Source organism: Bombina bombina, chromosome 5, assembly GCF_027579735.1.
Source record: "Bombina bombina isolate aBomBom1 chromosome 5, aBomBom1.pri, whole genome shotgun sequence".
Lineage (NCBI taxonomy): Eukaryota > Metazoa > Chordata > Amphibia > Anura > Bombinatoridae > Bombina > Bombina bombina.
The window spans coordinates 296,599,910-296,612,523 of NC_069503.1; the positions used below are offsets into that span (position 1 = coordinate 296,599,910).

The 12,614-nt window shown below is 33.6% G+C and overlaps 1 long non-coding RNA gene across 1 annotated transcript; it reads right to left on the minus strand.

Annotated features, from left to right (window-relative positions):
- Positions 1-6,566: 6,566 nt before the first annotated feature.
- On the minus strand, positions 6,567-10,249 carry LOC128659310 (uncharacterized). The gene is made up of 2 exons (XR_008402334.1): positions 10,145-10,249; positions 6,567-6,767 (listed from the first exon to the last, which is right to left on the minus strand). It is a non-coding gene; the product is annotated as an uncharacterized LOC128659310 (long non-coding RNA).
- Positions 10,250-12,614: the final 2,365 nt, after the last annotated feature.

The window sequence follows — 12,614 nt, forward strand, 5'->3', positions numbered from 1 at the left end:
GCCTAATAGGCTGGGTCTAAGTATATAATACCAGGCGGTAATGCTGAATAAAATTTATATAAAATTAACACTTTAATTGCTTACAGACATGGATCCATGTTACAATGAACATACATAATAATAGCAATAATAAAAACAGTAAAAAAAACACAGTAAAAGACAATAAAAGGCAATAAATAGACTTCATAGGTATGTACTCTCTGTGGCTAATGTCTAGTGTGAGGTACTAGAAAGGGTCCCCTTTCTAAGTGGGATAGCCTAGATATGTGGCAATAAGCAAGGTACCTTATCACCCTTATTGCCACATATCTAGGCTATCCCACTTAGAAAGGGGACCCTTTCTAGTACCTCACACTAGACATTAGCCACAGAGAGTACATACCTCTGAAGTCTATTTATTGCCTTTTATTGTCTTTTACTGTGTTTTTTACTGTTTTTATTATTGCTATTATTATGTATGTTCATTGTAACATGGATCCATGTCTGTAAGCAATTAAAGTGTTAATTTTATATAAATTTTATTCAGCATTACCGCCTGGTATTATATACTTAGACCCAGCCTATTAGGCGCTTTGGTTTCTCTTTTCCGCTGTCAGGATATACTATGGAAAAAAAGGCAGCACTCACTGGTCATTTGTAACTAAAATTCAGCTGTTCATAACACAAAATTAAATAATCTTTCATGTTTTTTTTGTTTAGAAAATTAAATGAAGCTTTTGTATTATTAAATGCTCATTTTAATTTCAAATGACGAGTGATTGATGCCTTTTTATGATCTAAAATTTTAAATATATCTATCTATATATATATAAATGTGTATATATATATATATATATATATATATATATACATATATATATATATATAGATAGCGATATATATATTTTAATTTATATAAATATATATCTTTATATCTCAAAAAATTAAAATATATTTGAAGATGTTGCTATCTTGATATTTATGTATAAGAAGAAGAAAAAAAAAAAGTAATGTATTAATAGTACAGATTCTCACCATCAAACAACCGTGGAGAACTTCCCGTCATGGTCCGAAAAAGATGTCCAAGGTCAGCTATGATAAAAAAAAAAATATATATATATATTAACATAAAATTTCTTTATTGAAAAATCCAAAATAAAAAAATAAAATTATATCAATGTTATCTATATGGCCTAAGTGAGCAAACACTACCACGCTTTTAAAAGAAAAAAAAAATGGAATTCAAGTAATTAGATTTTTTGAGAGAAAGCGAATTTTGGTTAGCTTTGACCAGTATGACCAGTGGAGAATGGAAAAAATGAAAATATATTGTTTACCTGTACCTCTACCAACACTTGTTTCAGGGGTGCTGGTCCTGATATCTGGAAGTGTATCAGCTGATAAAAAGGTATGGCTAGCAGATGATGTGCTTCGTATCGATTGTCCAGTAAGGACACCACCACTTGTCATCGACGTCCCAGAGGAGGTTGATGGAATGGCTGAAGCAGGGTCATCACCACCCCTAGCTGTCACGGATTGTGGTCGAGCTGTTAAGAGATAAATAAAATTAATCATTATTCATGTTTATATCCATAGAAGATTAATAAACAACTGATATTTTAAATTTTAAATAGTGGTTATTGAAAGGGACAGTGTAGCACACACAATAGTATCCAGGTTGAACAATTTGAATGTAAAAATTAAAAAAGTAAATATCTACAGACTAACCAATGTTTAATATTAAACAAACATTAATTCAAATTTGATTCAAGGACATTAAATTTTTTTTGTAGACACTCAAGGTTGTTTGTATTGAAACGGTTTTGTAAAGCTTGTTGCTATTATTTAAAAAATGTTGAGTACTTTGTTTGACATGAAACAATAGTCCTGTGTTTATGTAATCTTTCATTCTATTCATTATTCATTCTATTCTATTCATTAATTCTATTCATTCATTGTATTATGTATCAACAAGCTATAAGTGTTATTTGAACTTGTCATTTAATTACCTTGTTAACAATTAACTGTAAACGAAAAAGAGTCGTCTACTCATTTGCTAATTAAATGACAAGTTCAAAGACTACTTATAACAGCTTGTTGATACATAATAAAATAGTTGAATGAATGAATGAATAGAATGAATATAATGAATAGAATGAAAGAATAATGAATAGAATGAAAGATTAAATAAACACAGGACTATTGTTTTATGTGAAACCAACTATTCAAGATTTTTAAAATAATAGCATTTAAACACTCATTAATCCGCTGAAAAAACAATATCTTGATAATATTGTTATCTATGTACGACCCACAGAAAAAGTGGGTGTGTATATTCATTTATAAGTGTATTTTAGAAGTCAGTGTTTCTACATGTATAATTTTAAGCTAATAATTGTGAGTATCTGCATGTATAACAGTGTATCTTCATTTATTGAGAACATCGGCATGTATAGTGTGTGTGTGTATATGCATGAAATAAGTATACACTAATGTTGGGAGTGTGTATCTGCATGTGTAAGTGTATAATATTAGTGTGTGTGTATCTGCATGTATAAGTGTATATGTTTTTGTCTGTATACATGCTTGTCTAATGTATACTGTAGCGTTTGTTTTTGGGAATTTGTAGGTTTATACTATGCAGGTGTATATGCATTTTATTATCATTTTAAAAAATATATTATTAAAACTAAAATTTGTCTACAAAAATATAGCACTGTATTTGCAAACGTTCGTTGAATACAGAGCTCACATAGCAATAACATTGTTTGGCGCAGCTTTTGATTTGATGAATAGGGACATTAAACCACAAAAGATTTGTTCATCAGTCAGAAAGAAAATAAGATTTTAAAATACATCGAAATATACTTCCATTAAAGGCGTCTATTTTCAATTAGCTAGTAAGCAGTTCTAAATATGCTTTTCATCAAAGGATATCAAGATAATGAAGTAAATTAAATAAGAATTGTTATTTTTAAAGCGATACAAAAATAAAGCAGTAATAGGACTATATTCTGCATAATCAAAATTGGCGCCAATAAATATTGATTTTCCAAAATATAATTAAATGTTTTTATAAACCGACTCCACTGGAAAATTACAATATGATCATCAGTCAATTTAAAAAATAGTAATTATATTAATGTTTTACATCTTCGGTCGCTATCACAATCATCTGTGATCATGAATATTACATTACATACGTTATTGGTTAAGCTATACAAAAATCTAGCAGTAATCTGCATTGATTTAACATAATCAAAATTGACGCACCAAAAAATTGATTTGAAAAAATATCTTTACAAGATAGATATTTGGATAAACCAACTCTAATGGATAATTACAATATGATCATCATTCAATTTAAATAATAGTAATTCGATAAATGATTTACATCTTCGGTCGCTATCACAATCATCTGTGATCATGAATATTACATTACATACGTTATTGGTTAAGATATACAAAAATCTAGCAGTAATCTGCATTGATTTAACGTAATCAAAATTGACGCACCAAAAAATTGATTTGACAAAATATCTTTACAAGATAGATATTTGGATAAACCAACTCTAATGGATAATTACAATATGATCAACATTCAATTTAAATAATAGTAATTCGATAAATGTTTTACCTCTTAGGTCGCTATCACAATCATCTGTGATTCCGACGATTACTTCTGGGCCTAGACGCTGCACCAGTCTCTGCTCGTAATCATTAAGATCAGCGACATAAGCTGTTCCACCTCCGGTAGCACGAGTTGAATTTTTTTCTTTTGCCAATTTGGCATTTTCAAATCGTTTGATGTCGTTGTACCATTTTTTGATTTGGTCAACGTCCTTTTTCCCAGGTCCCTGAGCACTGACAGCATCACTTATCCGGGTCCATATACTTTTTTTACGGATACTAGAAGTTTGCTTCGCACGACAACCAAATAAATAGTCATACGAGTCTAGCACCATATGGACAAGAACCAGGTTCTGCTGATGTGAAAAGTGGGGATTCTTCGATTTGGACTGTGAATCAGATCGAGAAGTAGCCATACTTAATTTATCGATAAGAATAACAGTCAGTAAAGCTTCAAGTTCTTGAAATATGCAGTCTGAAAAACTTTATTAAATCGAGTTTATATAGTGCTGCAATATGTTCCCGCGACAAAGCTGATGTTTCTGACACCTTGCAGTCACGTGGGACAAACATGACTGACAGGTTGTAAGCGATTAATAGTACATTCGCAAATAGCGAGGCGTCATATGTATGAATCATTCGCCAGTGCTCGATGCGGATTAGACGCGCCTTTTTTTTGGATAGTTTTTAGTACATATGGCGGGCGGGCAACATCTCGCTAGCTGCGAGTTAGAGCGAGTCGAGAAGACACGTTGTCGGCGAAAAAATTGATGCTTTAGTACATGGAGCCCTATGACATGCTTTTTGGACCACAGAGGCGTGACACTAGTTTAAAGACAAGGGATGCAATCTGGGAAGATATTGCTGAAATGGTTAATTTAAATGCCACACATATAAAGACTGTGGCTCAATGTCGCAAAAGGGTTGCAGACATAATAACTTTGTGTTGTATGCTTCATAATTTAGCCATTGAAAATAATCTAGATATTGATGTGGATTATGATGATGAACATGGAATAATTCAAAATTAATTTTCTTCACAGGACCCTGCTGTAAACACCAGTGTGAGGGAACACATGATTAATAATTATTTTTGATTTAAAACTGTATAATTACATTGCATTGCATTGCTTTACTTATGAACGCAATTGTATTAATTTTCTTTTTATTTCAAAATAAACAGAAGTCAGAAATAATACATGAGTTTTGGACATTTAATATTTATAATATACAAATCTGAATTTCTAAGTTCAAAGTTGATCCCAGATAGCAAGGATAACTTGCCACAAACTTGTAGCTAACTTTTTCTGTAAGTCAGTATAATTTGCTGCAAGTTTTCACTGGCAAGTGTGTTTACTTGCATCATAATTGCAGCAAAAGTTCTAGTTGACACTTTTTCAACTTGCAGCAAGTGTGCCTGGCAAGTCTCTAGCAAGAGCATTTCTGGCAAATCAACTGCAAGAGCTCTGCAAGTTTGTTGCCAATTTTTGGCAAGTCAACTGCAAGAGCTCTGCAAGTCTCTTGTCAATTTCTGGCAAGTCAACTGCAAGAGCTCTGCAAGTTTGGTCTCAATTTCTGGCAAGTCAACTGCAAGAGCTCTGTAAGTGTCTAGTCAATTTCTGGCAAGTTAACAGCAAGAGCTCTGCAAGATAATTGCAAATTTCTGACAAGTCAATAGCAAGAGCTCTGCAAGTCTGCTGCAAATTTCTGACAAGTCAACAGCAATAGCCCTTCAAATCTGCAGCAAATTTCTGACAATTTAACAGCAAGAGCCCTTCAAGTCTACTGCAAAATCTCTGCAAGTGTGTTACAAATCTCTAGCAAGTCAACAGCAAGAATACTGCAAATCTTTAGCATATCTCTGGCACATATATCACAATTAAGAGCAGTGTCTGTCACAAGAGCACTACAAATGTACTATTATTTACGTCAATCATATTTACAAATTAATAATAAAATGTTTTTTTCCTGCAAAAGTTTATCTATGTAAGTTGTTTGTATGAATTTAATTGATCTTAAAGTTGTATCCATGCATTATCTGAGGTAATATATATTCATATATAAAACTAATATCATGACAGGTAATATATTAAATGGACACTAAACCCACATTTGTTCTTTCATGATTCAGACAAAGCATGCACTTTTAAGCAATTTTCTAATTTACTCCTATTATCATTTTTTTTCGGTTTTCTTCCTATTTTTATTTGAAAAAGCAGGAAAGTAAGTTCAAGAGCCTATTTTTGGTTCAGCACAAGGGTATCGCTTGATGATTGGTGACTAAATGTAGCTACCAATATGTAAGCGCTACCCAGGTGCTAAAACAAAAATGGGCCAGCTCCTAATCTTACATTTCTGCTTTTTCAAATAAAGATAGCAAGAGAACGAAGAAAAATTGATAATAGGAGTACATTAGAAAATAGCATGCTCTATCTGAATCATAAAAGCAAAACAATGGGTTTAGTATCCCTTTAAGTTGAATAATTGATCTATTCTTATATTAGAGTTATATTATAACACTAATATCATTATCTTAGGTACAGTATGGCCCCTTTTTACAGCACACCCCTTTAAGGCATTCCACTTATAAATCAGTCTTCAGTTCTGCCCATGGTTATTATGTTTCATGTTTTTACCTCCCTTTCAGTCTTTTTTGGCCGTCATTTTAATTGATTATTTTCTTTATGAATATTTGTTTTACAGATATCTCCATATCTGTGCATATATAAAAAATAATTATTGTATATAACTAACTGCAATTGTTACCAGAAGTTAAACTAGGAAAATCATATTTTTTTTTTTATTGATTTCATACTTTTACTGATTTTAATAAAATTAGCATTTGCCTGTCTGGTAAATATGATCTGTTAACGTCAATACTGTATGAAAATAAAAATATTCACCAAAAAATCCTTTAGAAATGACTCCATAAAAACAACAGCATTGACTCTTACAAAAGTAATTTAAACTTTTATTAGGCTTCAAATTTTCCAGGTATTAAAACATTTTCAATATGACATTGTAATAAACCAGAGAATAACATAGTATAGGCCTAGGGTACAAGTATAATGCAGATGCACAATAATGTTGACAGAACAACAAAAATATATTATGATGTCCATCTGTATCTGTTCTATGATCTTGAATTTGGCACCGGCCTGTAAAAATAAAAACAAATATTACATAAACACGGGCATTCTGTGCTAATTGCTTAGTCTACAGAAGAACTTTAATTCGTAGAACTAAAAAAGTAAATCTGACAAAAAAAATAACACGCCTTTATTTCAACTTCAAGGTTGTGATGAATACTAAAAAAGAATTGTATTTTTAACTGGCATAATTTCTCATGTCAATGCAATTTCCATCTAGATATTAACATATTTGGCCACGGTCCTTCCTAATCAAACAGATCACTACCTGCCAATGGGATGCTTAGAACCTATACTTTAACCCCTTAAAGACTAGCAACGTACCCTGTACATCACTCGTCTTTGAATGGGGAAGTGCTATTAAATGCGCGGTCTCGCCGCCAGTGTTGAGGCCACACTATTTACGATGACAAGAAGGGAGGGTATAATAGCGCAGTACCGCCACTTGTGGCGGGACACGTGCTATTTAAAAAAATATAACCCTTAATGAGCGGCAACATACATGGTACATCTCAGTCGTTAAAGGGTTACTATATTGAGACTTTTTTTCCTTAAGATATTTATATTTTACGTCTCTAGAAATCAATGTGGACTATTTGATACCCTATGTTGTAATTTAAATTTTTGGTTGTGTTCCTAGACTTTTGGAGAAAAAAGAGGGAAAGTCACAATGTGCAGTTTATTTCCTTTTCAATTGTGTTTTTTTCCTTTTACAAAATATAAAGTAATGTGCTATCTAGATTTGTCATATTCTAAATCTTCATATTCCCACTTCCCTTGCCAAAGGAAAATGATATAACAGAGTAGCATTTATTAAGACAGTATTCTATTTACTTCTGTGGTACTTCCATGCTGTGTGAGGTGCTTGCTTATTTAAAGGGACATTAAACACTAAGAGCCAGATTACAAGTGAAGTGCTAAATATTGCTTGCGTGCAAGCAATATTAGTGCTCCATTGAGTAATACCAGCGCCCGCTAATATTAGCTGGTATTACAACTAAAGTGTAAAGTTACGCAAACTCAGAATCAAAGTGCAGCAAAGGGGTTAAGTAGCTCAGCGATGCAGTAAATATAACACCCAACTCCGACCAACTTTACTCCCAAAATACTACCTAGTACAATTATTTTATTAAAACATAAAAATAATACAATTTGTATTTTTTTTATAAAATACACTACACTGTATTTTGGGGGCATTTGGGGCATATTTATAAAATTGACCAGAGATCTGATCTCTGGTTAATCTTATAAGCGCTAGTTGCTACCACAAGCATATAGTAGCAATAACCAGACACTTCTAATGGCTGGTTATTTATTGCATGCCTGCAAAAGGGCACATTTGCCCACTTGCAGGCGCGCAATAAATTAGCGCTCCACTTGTAATCTAGCCCTAAATAAATGCTAGATAGAATGAAGCATTGAAAGAAAAGGTTAGTCTGTGAATAACATGTAGATGTATTTTTTAAAGTTTTATTTGGTGTTTAAACATTAACAAACTAAGTGTAAGGTTTTAGTTTCTATAAAACAATGGGAGCTGCCATATTGTAACTTAGGTTACATTATCTGCTGTGGCCAATTAGGGACCGTTATAAATTTGTCACTAGAGTGTGCAGCCAATGGCTGTGTGGAATATAACAGTGTTCTGCACTTCCATTTCTAACAGGAGCTGAAAAGCTCACAATTTCAGAATAGAATTACAGGAAAAGGGGACAAAATAAATAATGAAAGTATATATATATATATATATATATATATATATATATACACACACACACAGTTTATCATTTTATATTACCATCTCAAGGTGTTTATTGTCTTATTATTAAAAGGGCCTTAATAGTAAAAAAAAATTTACATCCTTTAATGTAAATTTAAGACTATTGACCCTGCACTACTGTGAGATTAACCCACACAAAGGCTTTAAACACACAGTGGAAGTACTGATAGGTACCTGCAGAGCACTGCTGGTCCAGAGCAAAAACTGACAACTGCTGCTTATCTAATCAGAAATACTAGTTAAATGACTATCGCTCATGATTGGATCAGCAGCACTTCCTCTCAGGATCAGCAGTGTTCTGGGGTTCCAAGCGGTACTTCTACTGTGTGTTTAACCCCTTTGTGGGTTAGTGCAGGGTTGATGGTCCTAAAATGAATTAAAACAAATTAGGGCATGCATTTTTTTACTAATATGCACTTTTAAAGAAATATATTATTGTTTTATCTTAAAGGGACATTATACACTCATTTTTTCTTTGCATAAATGTTTTGTAGATGATCTATTTATATAGCCTATAAAGTTTTTTTTTAAAATAAATGTATAGTTTTGCTTATTTTTAAATAACATTGCTCTGATTTTCAGAATCCTAACCAAGCCCCAAAGTTTTATGTGAATACTGTCAGCTACCTTTTCCAGCTTGCTCCTGTTTGTGTAAAGGGTCTTTTCATATGTAAAAGAAGGGGGAGGGGGGAGTGTCTTATTTGCCACTTGCAGTGGGCTTTCCAGCTACCTTTTCAACAGAGCCAAACTGACAGCTTCTAAGTAAATTTTTAAACAGTTTTATACTGGATTTTTATATCAGAATCTGTGCATCTTATTCTTTATAGTAGTGTCTATTACATGCAGATATATGAAAATGAGTGTATACTGTCCCTTTAAGTTGCATGTTGCTGAAGCACTGACAATTGTAAAGGGAGTTTCATTTATTTTTCATGTGACAGGGGCATGCCTTTGTTTGAAGAATGCTTCTTTTTAGACAAGATTTATAATTCATTAACATTTTAATTGATATTAGTTGATAGTGCAATAAAAATCCTGTTACAAAGAAGCACCCCTATCAAAATAGAACAATCCTTTCAAAGGGTCAGCTCAATCCAAGCACAGAGAAAACTCCAACATGGCTGCTCTATTTATGATCATGGGAGGATCAGGGAAGTGAGTAAAACACTCCCCTGCTGTATCACATCAATAAAAGCATGTTGTATAAACAGAAATAAAACACTCCCCTGCTGTATCACATCCATTTAAGCATGTTGTATAAACAAAAAAAAAAACACTCCAATGCTGTATCACATCCATATAAGCATGTTGTATAAACAGAAATAAAACACTCCCCTGCTGTATCACATCCATATAAGCATGTTGTATAAACAAAAAAAAAACACTCCCCTGCTGTATCACATCCATATAAGCATGTTGTATAAACAGAAATAAAACACTCCCCTGCTGTATCACATCCATATAAGCATGTTGTATAAACAAAAAAAAAACACTCCCCTGCTGTATCACATCCATATAAGCATGTTGTATAAACAAAAAAAACAAAAAGGAATTTAAAAAGAAATGACCCAGTGGGGTGATTTAAACAAGAAAAAACGTAACTGCTTACCTGTGACCACAAACAATTCTTGTGTGGGATTGGTGAAGCTATCTCCTATGCATCTTCTCATTTCATGGTCAGTAATGTCTTTATAGACCCTTTGATATGTTTCTGTAATAGAAAACAACATCAAATAAATGAGTATAAAGTTAGATATGCAAAATAATTAGATAAAGTCTGTTCAACAATAGTCTGTCCCGTTACATGGGCATGATACACTTTGTGATTATAACATGAATTATTTAATTATACATAATAAAACAACTTTGCATTATACTTTCATTATTTTGTCCACTTTGCCTGAAATGTAATGGTTTATGCAAAAGTTTTTCAGTGGCCAAATTTCACCACCATTTTCCTTATTTGGAGGAGCTAATCCTGATGTACTTCATGTGACAGTCACTCTAGTCACATCATACTGTCAATAGGCTTTTCCTCGTTTTATGTATGTTATCACAAAATCACATCATACTGTCAGCATGCCTTTCCTTGTTTTTTGTTAGCACAAAGTCCATGCTAAAGCCAATTAGAAAGATATACAGACTATTGTTAATCATTTGAGGTCTGAAGCCTGCATTACTAATTTTCAGCATAGTAAAAACCCATATTATTCAGAGTTAAAGGAACATGAAACCCAATTTTTTTCTTTCGTTATTTAGAAAGAGCATGTCATTTTAAACCACTTTCTAATTTACCTAATTTGCTTCATTTTCTTGATATCACTTGCTGAAAAGCATATCTAGATATGCTCAGTAGCTGCTGATTGGTTGATGCACATAGAGGCCTTGTGTGATTAGCTCACACATGTGCATTGCTATTTCTTCAACAAAGGATATCTAAAGAATTGAGCAAATTAGATAATAGAAGTAAATTGGAAAGTTGTTTAAAATTGCATGCCCTATCTGAATCATGAAAGTTTAATTTTGAATAGACTGTCCCTTTAAAGGGACATGAAACCCATCATTTTTCTTTCATAATTAAAATAGAGCAGGATTCTTCAAACCATGGGTCGGGACCCATTACTGGGTCACAACACCATGTGTACTGGGTCCCGACTTGTGTGTGTGTGTTGTAGGAGTGTGTGTGGTGTATTGTATGAGATTGTGTGTGTGCTGTGCATGTGTTGTGTATGAGAGTGTGTGTGTGTTATATGAGAAAGTGCGTGGTATGTGTGTTGTATGAGTGTGTGTGTGTGGTATGTGTGTGTTATGAAAGTGTGTGTGTATGTGTGTGTTGTAAGAGTGTATGGGGTGTGTGTATTATATGAAAGTGTGTGTGTTGTATTAGAGTGCATGTGGTATGTGTGTTGTATGAAAGTGTGTGTTGTACAAGAGTGTGTGTGGTATGTGTGTTACACAAAAATGTGTGTTGTATGAGAGTGTGTGGTGTGTGTGTTGTATGAGAGTGTGTGTGTGGTATGCGTGTGTTATGAAAGTGTGTGTGTATGTGTGTGTTGTAAGAGTGTATGGGGTGAGTGTGTGTTATATGAAAGTGTGTGTGTTGTATGAGAGTGTGTGTGGTATGTGTGTTACATGAAAGTGTGTGTTGTACGAGAGTGTGTGTGGTATGTGTGTTACATGAAAATGTGTGTTGTATGAGAGTGTGTGGTGTGTGTGTTACATGAAAATGTGTGTTGTATGAGAGTGTGTGGTGTGTGTGTTGTATGAGAGTGTGTGTGTTATTACGTTTTACAACCCATTCAGATTTGACTATAATCAGGAATAAAGTATGCACATATTTTAGTTTCTTTGCCAAAAATTGCAGCTATCATGTTATTTATTTCTTACAAAATTATTTCAAGACCAAGTATAAAAATTGGGTCCCAAAGGTTTGTGGTATCATGGCACTTGGTCTTGGGGGGAAAAGTTTGAAGAACCCTGAAACAGAGCATACAATTTTAAACAACTTTCCACTTTACATCTATTATTTAATTTGCTTAATTCTCTTGATATCCTTTTTTGAAGAAGCAGCAATGCACTACTGGGAGCTATTAAAGGCTTAGGTTTAGGGGTTAATAACTTTAGTATAGTGGCGGCGACGTTGGGGGTGGCAGATTAGGGGTTAATACATTTATGTAGGTGGTGGCGGCGGCGACGTTGGGGGCGGCAGATTAGGGGTTATTAAATTTATGTAGGTGGTGGTAACATTGGGGGCAGCAGATTAGGGGTTAATAAGTGTAGGTAAGTGGCAGCAACATTGGGGGAGGCAGATTAGGGGTTAAAAATTGTAATGTAGGTGTCGGCGATGTCGGGGGCAAAAGATTAGGGTTGTTTAGACTCAGGGTTTATGTTAGGTGTAAACATACATTTTCTTTCCCCATGGGAATCAATGGGGCTGCGTTACGGAGCTTTACGCTCCTTTATTGCAGGTGTTAGGCTTTTTTTTAGCCGGCTCTCCCCATTGATGTCTCTGGGGAAATTGTGCACGAGCACGTAAAACCAGCTCAAAGCAGCACTGGTATTTGTGTGTGCGGTATGGA